The sequence below is a fragment of the Lagopus leucura genome, unplaced genomic scaffold, assembly GCF_019238085.1.
Source record: "Lagopus leucura isolate 7727_CA_CO unplaced genomic scaffold, USGS_WTPT01 Super-Scaffold_100012, whole genome shotgun sequence".
Lineage (NCBI taxonomy): Eukaryota > Metazoa > Chordata > Aves > Galliformes > Phasianidae > Lagopus > Lagopus leucura.
The window spans coordinates 13,585,223-13,600,871 of NW_024962267.1; positions in this window are offsets into that span (position 1 = coordinate 13,585,223).

A 15,649-nucleotide genomic window follows, 5' to 3' on the forward strand; every position below is an offset into this window, starting at 1 on the left:
TCCTACTTTCAAATACGTGTCTGTGTCATTTCAGTCCCTCTGTTCAATACCAATTGCCTTTCTTGCATGTCAGGTCGGTATCACTGTGTTTGCGCTGCCCACAGACACATTTACACAATCCTTTTGTCAGTTTGATTGAGACAAATGCAGGAAGTGACAGATGGGTTAATGGTCCTACCACGGTGTCATCGCATCGCCGCAGGAAACAGCATCAACATGCAATCAGAGCACGATGTGTGCTATTACAGTTCATTTGTCTTTAGAACAATTTTGGAGAATCAATGGGTGTCCTATGGTTCAAGATCAGCTGTAAAAATACACATGCTGCTCCTCTGGGTTGTTCAAGTGTTATTCCATTCCTTAGCTCCTGCAATGGAGTTCTGAACCTGAACTCCACCTCTGGAACTGGCCAAAAGTCAGTGCTTCAGTTTTTTCAGCAGATTTTTTTTTTCAGTTCACCAGAAAAAAAAAAAAAAAAAAAAAAAAAAAAAAAAAAAGTTTTGTTTTGTTGTAAATTCACCCTGGGTCCCAAAGCACTGTTGCTCAGGAACCTGAAGCATCTTGCAATTGCCATTGCAAGTGCTTGGTGGAATTCACACTTGTGTGACTTTCTGTGCTTCTGCTGTCCCTGGATTCAGTGAGATTCAGCCAGTTAAGGGGGTTCCTACAAATGTTCCTTTTCTCATGTGACATTTTGTAAAGAAATCTTCACTGCTCACATTGCATGCCAGAGTACAGAGTTCCTGCAGGATGTGCTCATGCATTTTTCTGGCTTCAAGACTTTGGGCAGTCTGCACAGCGCTCTGCTTTCTCCTTGTTCCATTCTTGGTCCCCTCGTTTCAGTTTCCAGTACTGCCTTCCTTCTCATACAGAACCCCTTCTACAGCTTTCAGCTGCTTGTGGTAGTCCCCCTTATCACCTGCCCTTCTGCCTCACTCTGTATCCCTGCAGCAATCCTTTAGAGCAGTTGTGCTGCTTGCCTGTATGGGAACTTGAGTCACAGCCTGAACCATTGATTGAGCGCCTGGGAAAAGGACCCGGTCAGTGCTGGGAGCACAGGTGAAGGCAATTCAGCTGTGTGATCAGAAGAGGTGGAGCCTGGCTGCACCTCTCTTAGACCCCATTGAAGGGCTGATTGCCACTAGGGAAAGATCCTTGGTGGAGCTTTCTTTTGTTAACCTGGAATCTTCTGATATGGGTAAGTCATCTTCTTCCTTTCCTTTATAGCACCTTTGTACTGTGCTGATTCTTCTGTCTTGACTTTTTTGGTGAAAGACCTTTTCCTATCATATTAATTTGTCCAATTGCTGCACTGCTATAGCTAGTTTCTTATCTCTCTGCAGGCTGATGCCCCCACTGCACACCAGCTTTGTTAGCTCTCTTCATTGTCCACCTCCTCTTACGCCCTTCATTAAAGCATTTCACAATAGGATGTTTTGGTGTTACATCACTTTTGTAAATAGTGAGGCATTTCTGTGAAAAAACATTATAAAATAAATTGTATTGCATTGTATGGGAGTCATAATGTAATATTCACTGGGGGAAGCAATTACTTGCTCAATAATGCCATAATATTTAGCTGTTCTGCTTATGGGGCTCAATAATGCATGCAACATTCAGCTCTGCAGAATGTAAGGGCAGAAGGGTATGTTCTTTAGTAAAATAATTGTGTTTTAATTTAGAATATCCTCTTTCAGTACACATGAAAAATATACAAACCTGTAGAAAAGCAGTCTCATCATGACCACAAGAAAAGTGGACCTTCATTTAATTTACTTTGAGAAAATATATTTCCTGCTCCTTTTCAAAATTGTTATTTCTAGGCATGGATAATCAAATGAATTAGACTTCTTCCTGTTTGAATTGCAGGCACAGTGTAGCACTGGGAGAACACACATTGCAGAATTTATTTCTGTTGAAGTGTAGTTATAATGGGCCATTCTTTAAAAGTTGTGGTGTTATTCTAATTTTTTTTTTCAGGTCTTTTATGAGTTATAATCACAAATCTGAGTCTACTTGCATTTAAGGTAACCAAACATAGCCATCTTTTCTTGAAGTGCTAGCAAAATGATAAGATTTAACTGATTCCCAGTAAGAGTGCTGTGTCCTGATAAGTTTGTCTTGATGGTGACGTTTAAAAAAAAAAAAAAAATTATAATAAAAATTATTAGATGTTCAATAAGGGACTCCATTTGCCCTTTGTTTCAAGGCATTTTGCACTTCATTGACACCTGTCCAAAATCAAGTGCAATTCTAGTACAGTCTTTAAACGCTTCTGCTTGGGAGCTTTTTTTCTTTCTTTTTTTTTTTTTTTTTTTTTTTTTTTTAACTGTTTTCTGGATATCTTGGCTCAGCCCATAAAGATCCTCTGCAATTCTCCAGCAAATTTTGGATTATCTGTTGCTTCCTAGTATTTTGACGCTGCATCCAGTTGATCTCGATTTAGATGTTCTCCCTTGTTTATTCACTGCATTAAAAAAAAAAAAAAAAAAATGTGGTCATCAAGTTGAGTGTGATCCTGCCCCTCTATCCTTCTATGAAAGGACTGCTTAATTCTGGCCACTTTACTGATACCCTTGATTTTTCCTTATCATTAATTTTGATTACCATGCAATTCTTTCACTTGGACTAGTCATAGAATTGTATGTGTTGGAAAGAACCCTTAAGGGTCATCTAGTCCAGCCTTCAATGAACAGGGACACTCACAGCTAGATCAGGGTGCTCAAAGACCCATCCACACAGACATTGAGTGTCTTCAAGGATTGGGCATCTCTCTGGGCAATTTATTCCAGAGCTTCATGACCCATATCATAATTTTGTTTCTTATATCCAGTCTAAATCTTCCCCCCTCAGTTTAACGCCATTTCCCCTTGTCCTATCACAACAGACTTTAATAAAGAGTCTGTTCCCTTCCTTCCTATAGCCATCCCTGAAAGGCCACTCTCAGGTCTCCCCAGTGCTCTCCAAGTCCTTATCAGTAGAGCTGTGCTGCACTCCTACATCTCCCAGCTTATACTGATAGTAGATTGCCACAACTCCAGCTGTAATACCTTGCACTTGGATTTGTTGAATCTTGTGAGGTTCTCCTGGGCACACCACTCAGCCTGTCTAGGTCTTTCTGAATGGTGTCCCATCCCTTGGGCATGTCAGCTGTACCACACAGCTTGATGTCATCCACAGACTTGCTGAGGGTACACTCAATCCTACTGTCAGTGCCACTGATGAAGGTATTAAAGAGCACCAATCCCAGTCCTGATCCCTGAGAGACTCTCTACATCTGGACATTGAGTCAATGACTACCACTCTCTGGGTACAATCTCTCAACCGGTTCAACAGTCCATCCATCAAATCCATATCTTTTCAATTTGGAGAGAAGGATGTTATGGGGGACTATATCAAAGGCCTTACTGAAGTCCAAGTAGGTGGCAAAAATGGCCCTTACCTTTTCTCTTGTTGCAGTTACACCATCATAGAAGACCACAACGTTGGCCAGGCAGGACCTGCCCTTGGTGAAGCCATGCTGGCTCTCCCTCATCATTTCCCTCCCTTCTGTGTGCCTTAATATAGCTTCTAGGAGGATCTGCTCCATGATTTTTCTTGTCACTGAAGTGAGGCCAATAAGGCAGCAGTTCCATGGGTCGTCCTTTCTACCTTTCCTAAAAATGAGAGCGATATTACCTTTTTCCCAGTCAGCAGGGATTTCACCTGGCCACTGTGACTTTTCAAATATCACTGAGTGGCTTGGTGACTACATCAGCTGGTTTTCTCAGGACTCTGGGATGCATCTCACTGGGACCCACTGACATGGGTCTTCAGGTTCCTCATGTTTTGCAAACCTGCACCTACAGCAAGAGGGATGTTGCTCCCTCAGCCCCCATTTTCTGACCCATCCACTTGAAGGATGTGTGAAGCGCAGTTGCCAGTGAAGACTGAGGCAGAAATGTTTGTTACCTCAGCAGCCTTCTTATGTATTGTTACTAGCCTGCTTCCTAGCAGGGGGCCCAGCAGGCTCCGACCTTTGTGTAATGTAGCTGTAGTGATGGGCCAGGCCAGCCAATAAATGGAAGCGAGTGGAAACTGGATTGTGATCTTCTGTCAGAATTGCCCTTTAGCAATGTGTTAAATAGATCTGCAGAACGAACTACGTGCGTGTTTTCTCAGCCTAAGTACCAAAAGAGCACGAATATGAGGCAAAAAAACATCTTATGTCTCTATATTGTTTTTTGGGTTTCTTTTTAATTAAAAAGTATTGCAGTATTAAAGTACTAACAGAGAGTATTAAATCTCTGTTAAGTAACAGAAGTTCTCAAATCAAGAAAAAGTTCTTAGAGATTTTATTACTACATACACACATATGTAACATCTTCTGTGTAGAACTGAGTAGTTCTTTGTATTTTTCCTTTCTCCCTTCTCTTAAACCAATTTGGTAACCCCAAACCCCTTATTAAAGTAATGACAATCCACGTGGAGTTTTCCTTTGGCGGTGTTAGTCTGTCAGATGAGCTGTGATTGACCAAGACAAAAATTAAAAACATAATAATAATAAAAAAAAATCATAATAAAAAATCATAATAAAAAAAAAAATATATGTTAAGTAAATGACATTTGGTAAGTAGATGGGGAAATGTCCAAAGTTAAATGTAATTGATCCCTATAGTACACAATTGGAAAAGCAAAACCATGACGAGTTTTTTCAAGGTCTTAAAAAATGAGCAAGGTGTAGCTTGCTGAGAACTGTGCTCAGATGGCTGTATTTAGCTTTGTCTCATCTCATCTAGTGAAGAATCCCACTACTGGCTTGAACCCTGTCAATCTGAGGGAAGAATGATGTAAGCTTATAAAGAGCAAAAGTTTTGCTGCAGATGTTTCAGTAGATATGTGTAAGAGTAACCATTGGAGTAAGCAAATGCATCCCATTGCTGGAAGACTCACAACAAAATATTTCAGATAGCTCTGTTCCAAACCAAAGAAGGAAAATGGCTTGGTACTAAAACTCTTCTGACTGCGACCTCCTGCTAAGAGCACTTGAAATGTATAGGCAATATAATGGATAGACAGAAATTTGGCAGGATGTTCTCTGAGGTCTAAACAGCGTAATGTTGTATCATTTGTAACTGCATGGATACTTGTCACCACAATCTGTGTGGAGACCATGTGCTGTGCAAGCCCTTTCTAACACGTTGCATTGCTGGGTGCTGCAGGGATTGAGACCAGCCTGGCATCTGTACTGCTTCCCGACATTACAGTGCCTGCTGTGAAGTGTGCCCCTTGGTTACCACATGCACCTGCACTTGGCAGTTACATTGTCAAAGCCATTAAAGCTCTTTTCCCTTTGCCCCCCCAGGATACCATGAGCTACTCATGCTGCAGGAGGCCAGCCGGTGTTGAAGGGGATTGCCTCGTCTGCCATCCATCCATGCCTCTCAGGTTTTTGAAGATTAATTATTTATCAAAGATGCTTCTGCAGGAAGTTTGGGCACTACATGTCATCTTAAATTATTCCTGACATTTTTTTTTCCAACGCAGAACATAGTGAGTTTATTGAAAGGAGTAAATATGCTTTCTCTTTACAATATCAAAGAACATACTGGAGACAAATGTTTCTCTATCTACTTGCATACAAGCCATCATAAAAGTCAACATTCTCTGAAATCCACACCCCACATTCCTGCTTGGATGTTTGGCTCTCCATCAATGGGAACTGAAACGTGCCAGACTAATGATTTTGGATGCTGAAGGTCTTTTTGTAATTTCACATGGACTATAGTATACTCAACAAGATGATATCCAGTATAATCACCATCTTGGTAAAGAGAAGGAAGGTGTATGAGAGGACATGAGAAGGAAATTACACCCACTCTTGGGCTCAGATGTGTGTGAGAGTGGAGGAACTCGCTGGAAGGCTCCACGTGCATCCAGCCTGCACACTGAGCCCACCTATTTCAGACCAACTTCAGCTGTTTCTATTAATTAAGTGCACAAAAGGAGACTTCAGTAAAGGCAATTCATAAATGCCCATTTCCATGTTTGTCCTCTGAAGCACTAGTAACAATGCAAAGCTGGTGGTGGAGCCGGATTGGACATCTACTCCGTGAGAAAGAACTGCTGGGATTTGTGCTCCAGGAGCATATGGATGAGAAGTTTTGCTGGTCAGCTCGTGAACAAATAGTCGTGCTTGCAAGTGGTTGGTGAAAGCTGCAAAATGTACTCCCTGACAAAAACTCAACAGTACTTGGATACAGGGCTTCATCTATCAGGATAAACTTCTCCTAAAGACTGAACCTACACATGGGAGTTGGAGAGCGCTTGTTTTCAACATGAGAGAATATTTTCCCCTTCCAGCAGCTCTCAGCCAGCAGCTTCAGCCTATCCGCTCTAGAGGAGAAGGACAGAACAAGAGCAGACAGGAGCTCCTTCCCCTCCACCAGCAAACAGGTAAGAAGTTTTGTGCTTTATAAATTGGGGCAGGCAAAACAAGTGACATTAATATTTCCAGTACAGTGGGGAGTGTGTCCTCTCCTGTGTTAGCTAAGACACTACTGCATCCCCTGTTGCTCTGTGGGAACACTATATGGTGATGCTAAGGGCAGAAGAGCAAGTGAGTGTCATTATGCTGCCTGTGTGACAGATTTTTTGGTGAAAAATAGAATGCTTCTGATGTACAGAATGAGCTGTGTAGGAAAAGGAATTACACTGAGACATGTCAGAAGGGTGTGCTTGAGTCTGTTCTCAAAGATCCTCTGAGACATGGGCTTCTGAGCGTGTAATGTGATCTCAAGTAGCAGGCTGGCATTTATTATGGTGTGCATCCCCAAATCTTTGCTGGTTTGAGTGTTGGCTAGCATGTCTCCTTGAGTTTCATGTGAGGATGTTGCATTCTCTGCTGTAACAGAGAAACCCAGGGTTTCTCTGTGGAACAGGGAACAGTTTGTGTAGGTCTTGGTCAGCTTTCTTTATAGTTTGGGAAAGAGGCTATAGTAAGTACTGAAGCCGCCATATTTCCAAGAATCCTGTTTCTTGTGCTTCAGATTGCCTACCGATTGCCTACAGGTGTAGGGTCATTCATCCAGTCCCCAGGCAACTGCCAGCCCTAACCAGTGACCAGGAACTGTGCTGATGGGCCATGGTGTTGCTCTGGATGCTCGCAGAGCAATTGCCTCTTGTGATTCCCATGTTTAGCACAGCAGTGTATGCTGCTCACAGGGCAAGTATTGAGTTCTTCTCAAAATATGAGCATAATGCTTCTTTAGGTGTCAGATCTGAGGTATCCTGATCACTGGTTTTCTTTTCTTTGGCAAAACTTACCTTTTCTTTTTTCCAACTATGAGCCACAGCAAAGGTTAGGATTTTTCTCATTTTTTAGAGGTTTACGCTGTGCTGCTCCTCACTTAATGATACAAGCAGATCTTTCTCTTTGATTTCTCCCTCCCTTTATGTTTCTCTGCTTGGGACTAACAGTCTTTTAATCTGTGGCTTCCCTTCATACAGGTTGTGTCTATGTCACAACACACACATGTGTTTCTCTCTGAACCTTCTTCGGTATTTTTCTTTGTCACCTCTCTGACTTCCATCTGTACTGCCTCCTGCTTCAGGACACTGTCAGTAATTCTTGGATGAGTCAAAGAGAAAGTTGGGAAGCTATCAGTACAGGAATGTCTGAGTGTGGTTTCAAAATCTCTCTCTTCATCTGTGTGTCCAAAAAGCTTTCTATTCTTTATGGGGATTTGTTTGTTTGCTGGCAATTACCGATAGAATAAACTGTGAGGTACATAGTTTCTACTACAATTTGGTGCTATGTGAGGTGGGGAGAAGAGCACACTTTATTATCTGTTACAATGCCAAATATCTGACTTTTTTTTTTCCTGTTGATTTTATGCTGCTTCTGCACATCTGTGTTCTGCTTTTTTATGATCTTGCGGTGTTTCGTGTGCTGCTTCTTTTCATATTTTATTTCCCTGTGTGGAGTGTCTGAATTTAAGTTCCACAGGGACTGAAGCCTGTTATCCATACTAATGCAGGCCCGCAGCAGACCTGGCCTGCCAAGCCATCGTTACTGTGCATAATGCATTTTTCAGCAGGAAAGTACTTGCTTTGAGTTAAAAGAAGAAAAAAAAAAAAAAAAAAAAAAAGAAAATCTAATTTTCTTAATTAACTTTTTTATTGAGGGCTTAATGCATGTTCATTACAGAAATTGCAACTCTCCTTTGAAAATTGACCATAAAAAAAAAAAAAAAATCCTTTGTGGGGTTCCATATTTATTGTGCCTTAGTGATTTTTCAGATAAAATGTACTCTGTTTGATAGAAAAATGCTGTCTTATTTTTCCTACCTGGCAGTCTTGTGCTTTCAGCCAAGCTCTGCCTCTGGCTGGGCTTTTGCCTTCCCACACATCAGCAGCAGCAGGGCAAACTGCAGCTCCTGCTCCCACCTGCCTGGGCAGCGGGCTGTGCAGATGTGATGGAGCACAGCCTACAGGCTGCTCCTCACGGTGCCAGAGGGAACTCACATCTGGCATGCTGCATACAGCCAACAGTTCTAAGGAAATTGAGGAAAATCACTTCTGTTGCGGTTACCAGCACGCATGTACTTGAGGTCTGCAGGATGAGACAGTTCACTTCTTTCTATAGTTGTACCCTGGAAAGTAGCTGTGCTTCTAGCCAGGAAAGTAGGCTCTGTGGAATGGTGCAGCTGTTTGGGCTGATAGACATTCCATAGGTAGAATCATAGAATCACAGAACAGCTTGGGTTGGAAGGGACCTCAAAGATCATCTAGTTCCGATGCCCTGCTATGGGCAGGTTGCCACCCACCAGGTAAGGCTGCCCAGGGCCCCATCCAGCCTGGCCCTGAATGCCTCCAAGGATGGGGCATTAACATCTTCTCTGGGCAGCCTGTGCCAGTGCCTCAAAGAGGATTCAGGACAGGCATTTTCCTGCTACTGGGAGGCTGTGGCAGAGAGGGTTGCCTGATTCCTGAACAAAGGGAGGCTCAGCATTGCTTGCCAGGCTGTTCTGCCTATGGCTTTGGGTGGTGCAAGTGTAGCTGGGCATGATGGGCACCAATATTCCTGCAGGGGGAAGAAATCTCTTCCTTAGAGGCTATGATGAGTTTCAGTGTAAGATGTACATCCCTGCTTGAGGCAAGCAAGCCTGAGTACGTGCACTTAGATGGGAGACAGAACTGCTGATTATTTTGGTGAGGCTTGTCCTGTGGATGCTCTGTTCAGGGTTGCTGTAGAATCCCAATGTGTGGCAACAATGATGTGGGTTTTTTCCTGCCGTACTTTTTTGCTTTATTTCCTTAAGATGTTGTCATACTGTTACTCTCCATGAGCTTGTGGGTTTATTAAATGCCATTATAGTCCATCTTGTCATAGTGTCAGCAAATTGCTCCTTTTGGTAGAAGGGTTTAGAGTTTGATTTTCACTTTTAATTGCCTGCGTTTTGTTCTCAGGAGCTGCAGAACTCCAAGTAGAAAAGCAACATAAAAACACTGTCAATAACAAACAGACTTCTCAGCATGGAAGGAAATGGTGTCATTTTGACATTCATATACTGAAGATGTGATTAAAATGCAACAGGAAAAAAAAAATGCAACATTATGCAACACAACTGTGTGGCTAATTTGGAAATCTCTGTATGTATTTAGCCTTGTGTCACGCATTCCTCTTTCGTTACTTTTTGAAACCCGTGAGAAGGGAATTAAAACCCTTTGCCCCTGTGTTCTCATCCTCCAAGTCCTGCTCCTGGAGGTTCTTTTGTAGGGGGAAGTTCTCCGTCGTGATTTAATGCTGGTAATGAGTTGAGCTGTACGGTGGCTGTATGCTCAGGCCAGTGATGCTGCTCAGGGAATGCATGAGCTCCTAGACAGTGGTCTTGTACTTGGCCTTTCTTGTAGTGAAGGTGTTGTTTTTGCGTGTTAATTGTCTGCAGGTAGTGAGAAACAAAGGTCAGGGATCTGTGCAGATATCCTGATAAAAGTGAGAATTACAAGTAATTGCTGCATGAAGTCTGGAGTTAAGGAAAACATGGACTTGGAACTCAGGCAGACCATAATCACACCTCTTCTGCCTTGTGCTGCAGAGGAAAATTTGTAAGAAACTAGCAAGTATCGAGAAGCACAGCCTCCCTGATGGCATAGGAGCCCACTTGAGTTTGCAATCTGCTGGTCACCGTGAGGTACATGGGAGTAGCAGGGTAAGATGTCAGATGAAGAACACACATCTGAAGTCTCCGTGTTTACCATGGGGGCCTTTTTCCATGTTCGTACCCTATTCCAGCAAGTACATCACAAATTGTTTTGTTTTGCCTTTTGTGTTGCTATGCACCGCTCTTCATGTCAGAACATGCGGACCAGAGTGTTTGTGCACACCATTTAAAGATAGAAGTTACAGTGTGTTGGGTTTTTTTATGCTCTAAGATAGCATCACTCTGAGAAGCAACATTTCAAGACAGTCAGAAACAGCTCAGTCTTTTGGTGGAAGCTAAGGCACAAAGCAGTATGTTAATTAGTGGAGCAGCAAATCAATACATGTATCTCTGTTGTTTCATCTAAGGTCCAAATGAAGGAGCTCAATATTTTACATCTGTATTTCCCTTTTTGACCATATCCCTAACACCCCAGCCAAGGATAAAGAATTTAAGATCTTGGTTTCACTTTCAGCAGTGTGACGGAAAAATTAGAAGCTGATGCTTTCTGTGGATACAACAGATTGATGCTTTAGGATGTATTTATTTTTCCTCAAAATGTCTTTCATTGGTGCAGCCAGAAGAAGTAATTCATTTTAGAAGCATCTTTGCAAATAGAGCCTATTGAAAAGGCTGACTGCTAAGGTTGTCTGGCTCTCAGAATGAATCTTCCTTTTGAAAGGTGTTTAAAGATTTAAGTTGAGCCCTGGGTATCAATTTCCAAAGGCTTTTGGACTTCACACAATAAGCTTAACTAGCCCCTGGAATAACATGACAGGTAGCACAATGTCCAGCACATCTATTGAAAAAGCCTGTAATATCTCTAAGTGCTCCATTTATCTCTGGATTTAACTTTAAAACGGATAGAATTTTTAAATGAGGAGAAAGTTCTTCTAAAATATAATCATAAGCTGCTCTAAAACACCATTCAGAACCGTCTGGGACAGATTTAGTTTCTTACATACCTATTTGTGGTAAGATACACCACTTGAGGGGATGATTTATTGTTTCTGTCTGAAGGAGCTGCAGTTCCTCTCACAGAATTGTAAGAAACTGAGTCTAAAGGGATTAGCAGACTTTGAGTTTCAGCTTTTTAGTGTGTCATTTGGTTAATTTACAGCACCTCTTTTAGGGGCTGTGGAAATGGGCTGCTTTCTAATATGGCACCATGGATAGTTTTACAGAAAATTTTAATTGCTTTACCGTTAGCATTTTTAACTCTTCTGACTCCTTCCCTGTTCTTGCCTTTCCAGAAGGTAGGTCTGCAGCCGTGCAACTCTCATATATCTCCTTTTTCCCTGCATCCGTTCTGTTGCAACACACACACCTTTAAGATGTGGTGGAAATAAGCCTGCTTCTCAAAGAGTAACAGCCAATGTATTCCTTCCTCAGATGTCTCCAGCACATAATGATTAGGAGAACATTGAAGACTCACCATGGTGTGACCTTGTCCATAGATGCATGGCAGTTAGATAGACTTCTATACTGTTCGAATTTGCATTAAGAAGCCTTAATGCAAATTCCTTCTTTTCTGTGGTTTCCCAAAATACACCTTCTGAAAGCTCAGTTCTTTCCTTGAGGAGTACTGGGTTTAAAAGGAGGGCTGACAGCCCCCATAGGGGCCACAAGGTCCGAGACTTGGTGTTTGTTAACAGCTGAAGCTCAGGAGATGTCTGAACCTTTCTAAGAGGGGTGGCCAGTGGGGACAAGGAGGTGATTGTCCCCCTCAACTCTGGCTCTTGTGAGGCCCCATCTGGAGTATTGTGTCCAGGTCTGGAGCCCCCAGCACAAGAAAGACAGGGAGCTGTCGGAGAGGGTCCAGAGGAGGGCCACGAAGATGATCAGGGGATTGGAGCACCTCCCCTATGAAGACAGGCTGAGGAAGCTGGGTTCGTTCAGCCTGCAGAAAAGAAGGCTGCAGAGTGACCTCATTGCAGCATTTCAGTATCTAAAGGGAGCCTACAAACAGGAGGGGAATCAACTCTTTGAAAGAGTAGATAACAGCAGAACAAGGGGAAATAGTTTTAAGTTGAGGGAGGGAAGATTTAGGTTGGATGTCAGGGGAAAGTTCTTTACTGTGAGTGTGGTGAGGTGCTGGAACAGGCTGCCCAGAGAGGCAGTGGATGCCCCATCCCTGGAGGTTGAACAGCTCCAGGCCAGATTGGATGGCAGCCTGGTCTAGTATTAAATGTGGTGATTGGTGGCCCTGCCTGTGGCAGGGGGGTTGGAGATTGATGATCCTTGAGTTCCCTTCCAACACAGGCCATTCTGTGATTCTGTGTGATTCTGTGATGTTGCTCACCAGCAAAACTATCCAACACCAGAGTACAAAGCCGCCTTTCCTTGCTAAGCAGAGCTAAGCCAGGTAGGTGTAGCATGCAGAAAATGACCCAAATTGAAATTTGTTTGTTTAGCTGCTGCATGTTCTCTTTCTGACAGTATATCTGACCCCATTGCCTAACTTCTGGGTAGGTGGTCTTAGTAATTTTTCAAGGGTACTGTGGTGATTTGGCTTCTTTGTGTGGGTTGTTCCCCCCTCACCCCCCAGATTATTTGACCTGTGTTCCTTCTGGTTCCTAGTTCTTAGTGTAAAATGACAATCTGCCAGCACTAGTTCCTTTTAGCTCTGAAGAGGGTGGGATGGCTTTCATTCAGCTCTTGGCATAGGTGTGCTGAGTGGGTTCCTTACCCTCAGCTACAAGTTGTGAATGTTGCATTTACATATGATCCCTGAAAGAAAAGAAAAACTTCGAGGAATTAATTTAGATAAGTTTTTCAAGCTGTTAGTTTAAAAAACATCATTTTTTATTGCTTCTAGTGTGATCTGCTTCAGTAGACAAAACCTGGATCTGTCACCACTCCTTCTCAAGCACACGTGTACAATTGCACCTATCTGTGATGCCTCTGAATGCAGTTTTTCCAATAATTATTTGATGATATCCATCGTGAATTTTGTTGTCAGCTGTGTGCTGATCACCCAGGAGAGAATTCAGAGTGGTTGCCTCTACCAGCCCTCCTGTCCCTCAGGCTATTAATCATTGCTAAGGAGGTTGTATTTTGAGATGTTAATTCATATTTTACATGCTCATAACATGTTTCTCAGGCCCTCCCTTCCTAGCTCATTTTGGGGATTAAAAAGATGACATTCTGAATCCCAGCTGGAAATGTTACAGAACTGTTTACAGGATGATGCTGCCACTAAACACCTGCATCTTTCCTCACCACAGAAGGTTTCTTTCCATAGATTCCAGTTAAAATATCATTTGTCATAACGTGTTTTATCTTAAGTCACATGAAAAGACTTAAAATATGTTGTTTTTTTCAACAGTAAAAGTGTTGTCTGTAAGGCTTTATTTGTGGGTGCAACCATGTGGTGCTCCCATTGTGCAAGGGAGGAGAAAGAAATTTCTTGGTCAGTTGACAAATTGTTTCTAAATTGTCTTTGTCCTTATTGCTGGAGTCGCTAATAATGATTTATAATCTTTGACCATTTTCTCCTTTGTTAGGAACAGATTTTTAAAATTGCTGCATTAGAATCTATTTCCACAAAGCCTGGTTTTTAGCATATTTATTGTCTTGTTTTGTTCCATAGATAGATGCAGCTCTATGATGTGAGGGATAACCTTGATTGCTTCAGTGTCACTGGTGGCAGTGAATATATTTGTATAACCTGAGGAAACCTCAATGTAATTATTAGCTATCAGGAAATATTACCCTGATACTCAATGATTTCATATACAGTGAAGTTAAAATGGATAATAAGGGCTGTTCACTATTGGGTTTTTTAATCTGCTGAAGTAACAAACAACTGTGCCCTTCATAAGCACTTAAATGCATGACTAAATCCATTCTTTAAAGAAAAATGGCTAAATAACTCCCCATTTTTAAGGATGCTGTGACATGCTTTGGTATTAGATATGTTATAATGCTAGGAAAAAACACTGAGGTTTTGAAGACTTCCATGCTAGTTTGACACATGTACCTGTTAATCCCAAATCAATTTCTGTTGGATTAGAATAATTTGACAGTTTTAGATGTTGATGAGGGGGGTGGGATCGTTTTGCTTCAGTTATTCTGCCCAGCTATTCTAATTAATCTCCACTTAATTTAAAGAAATTACTTACTGTATCTGATAATGAGTTAATTTGTAATTCAATTAGCAGCCCTATTTGCAAACATTTAATGTGAAGGAAATAGAAACACCTGCTGAACAGCTTGCTCTGTGTTATACCTGGAAGTAGTAAGAGAAGGTTTCTTCCTCAGAAATGCCAGGATGAGCAACACCAGGTCACACAATGGCCTGCCAAGGTGGAATGGTGAAACTGGTCTCAAACACCAGTGCATTTTTTGTCCATATAAAGTGCTGGTAAATGGTAGGTTCCTGAAATACTTTCTGAAGGCTTGCTTTATTCATATTGTAAACATGGAGCTTTCTGTTGCTGCGAGAGTGAGAGGTGCATAAGTTGTAGGACAGCTGGCTGAGCTCACTGCAATCATGAGTATCCTTGTGGATGGGTGGTTGGACTCCTATTCAGACAAGGCTATTTTGGAGAAAGAGTAAAACTGAATTTGATCTTTTTGTTGTTAACTTGCAGGCATGTTAATGCTTTGGAATTGCATGCAATTCTGGGACTTCTCTAGTGGTCATGGCACTGAGCTTACCAGAGTTCAAGAAGAGTCTGAACAATGCTTTCAGACAAACGGTCTGATCTTGGGGTGATCCATTGTAGAGCCAGGGGTTGGATTCAGTGATCCTTATGGGTCCCTTCGAACTTAAGATATTCCATTATTCTAATGTTCCTAAGTATGGAGTTTTGACTGTTAGCAGTACCCTTAAAGTCCTTTCAAAGAAAGGTATTATTCTGTAAAGCTTATGAGAATACTGCCAAGAAATAGTTCCATGTTAGAAATAAATAAATCCACATATCGCTCACTTTTTCTATAACTTATTTTACATCTAGTTGCTCTAATTAATTGAAAATAAGAAGCATGCTCCCTAGCTACGTTATTAAGTTATAAAGGAGGGAAGAAGGCATATCATGTACACAAACTGCTTACGCCTTTTGGTCAACAGATCATGTTTTATTTTTTTGGTAGGCATGATGTTATGATGTAAAATGAGAACATCGACTTAACTAGAGTAGAAAAAGCAGATCTGTATAAAAGTGGCACAACAGGAAGGGTGACATAGGGTTCCATAGCATTTAGTTCACTGGGAAACGAAAGGACAGAGGAGGGAAGAGAGATCAAGTGTCTGTATTTCCTACTAGACTGTGATTCAGGATGGGAATTAAGCCAAGCAACCAGATTAAACGTTTCTAATCACTTTTTTCTTCTAAGGTTCTTTTTTCCCCTCATGACTAGCACCATTTAAAAAAGACCTAGCAGGCCAACGCTCATCTTAATTATTCTCTTTCAGGTTTGTATGCGCTCACAATGCCAAGTATTCAAGGCGATCCAAATTT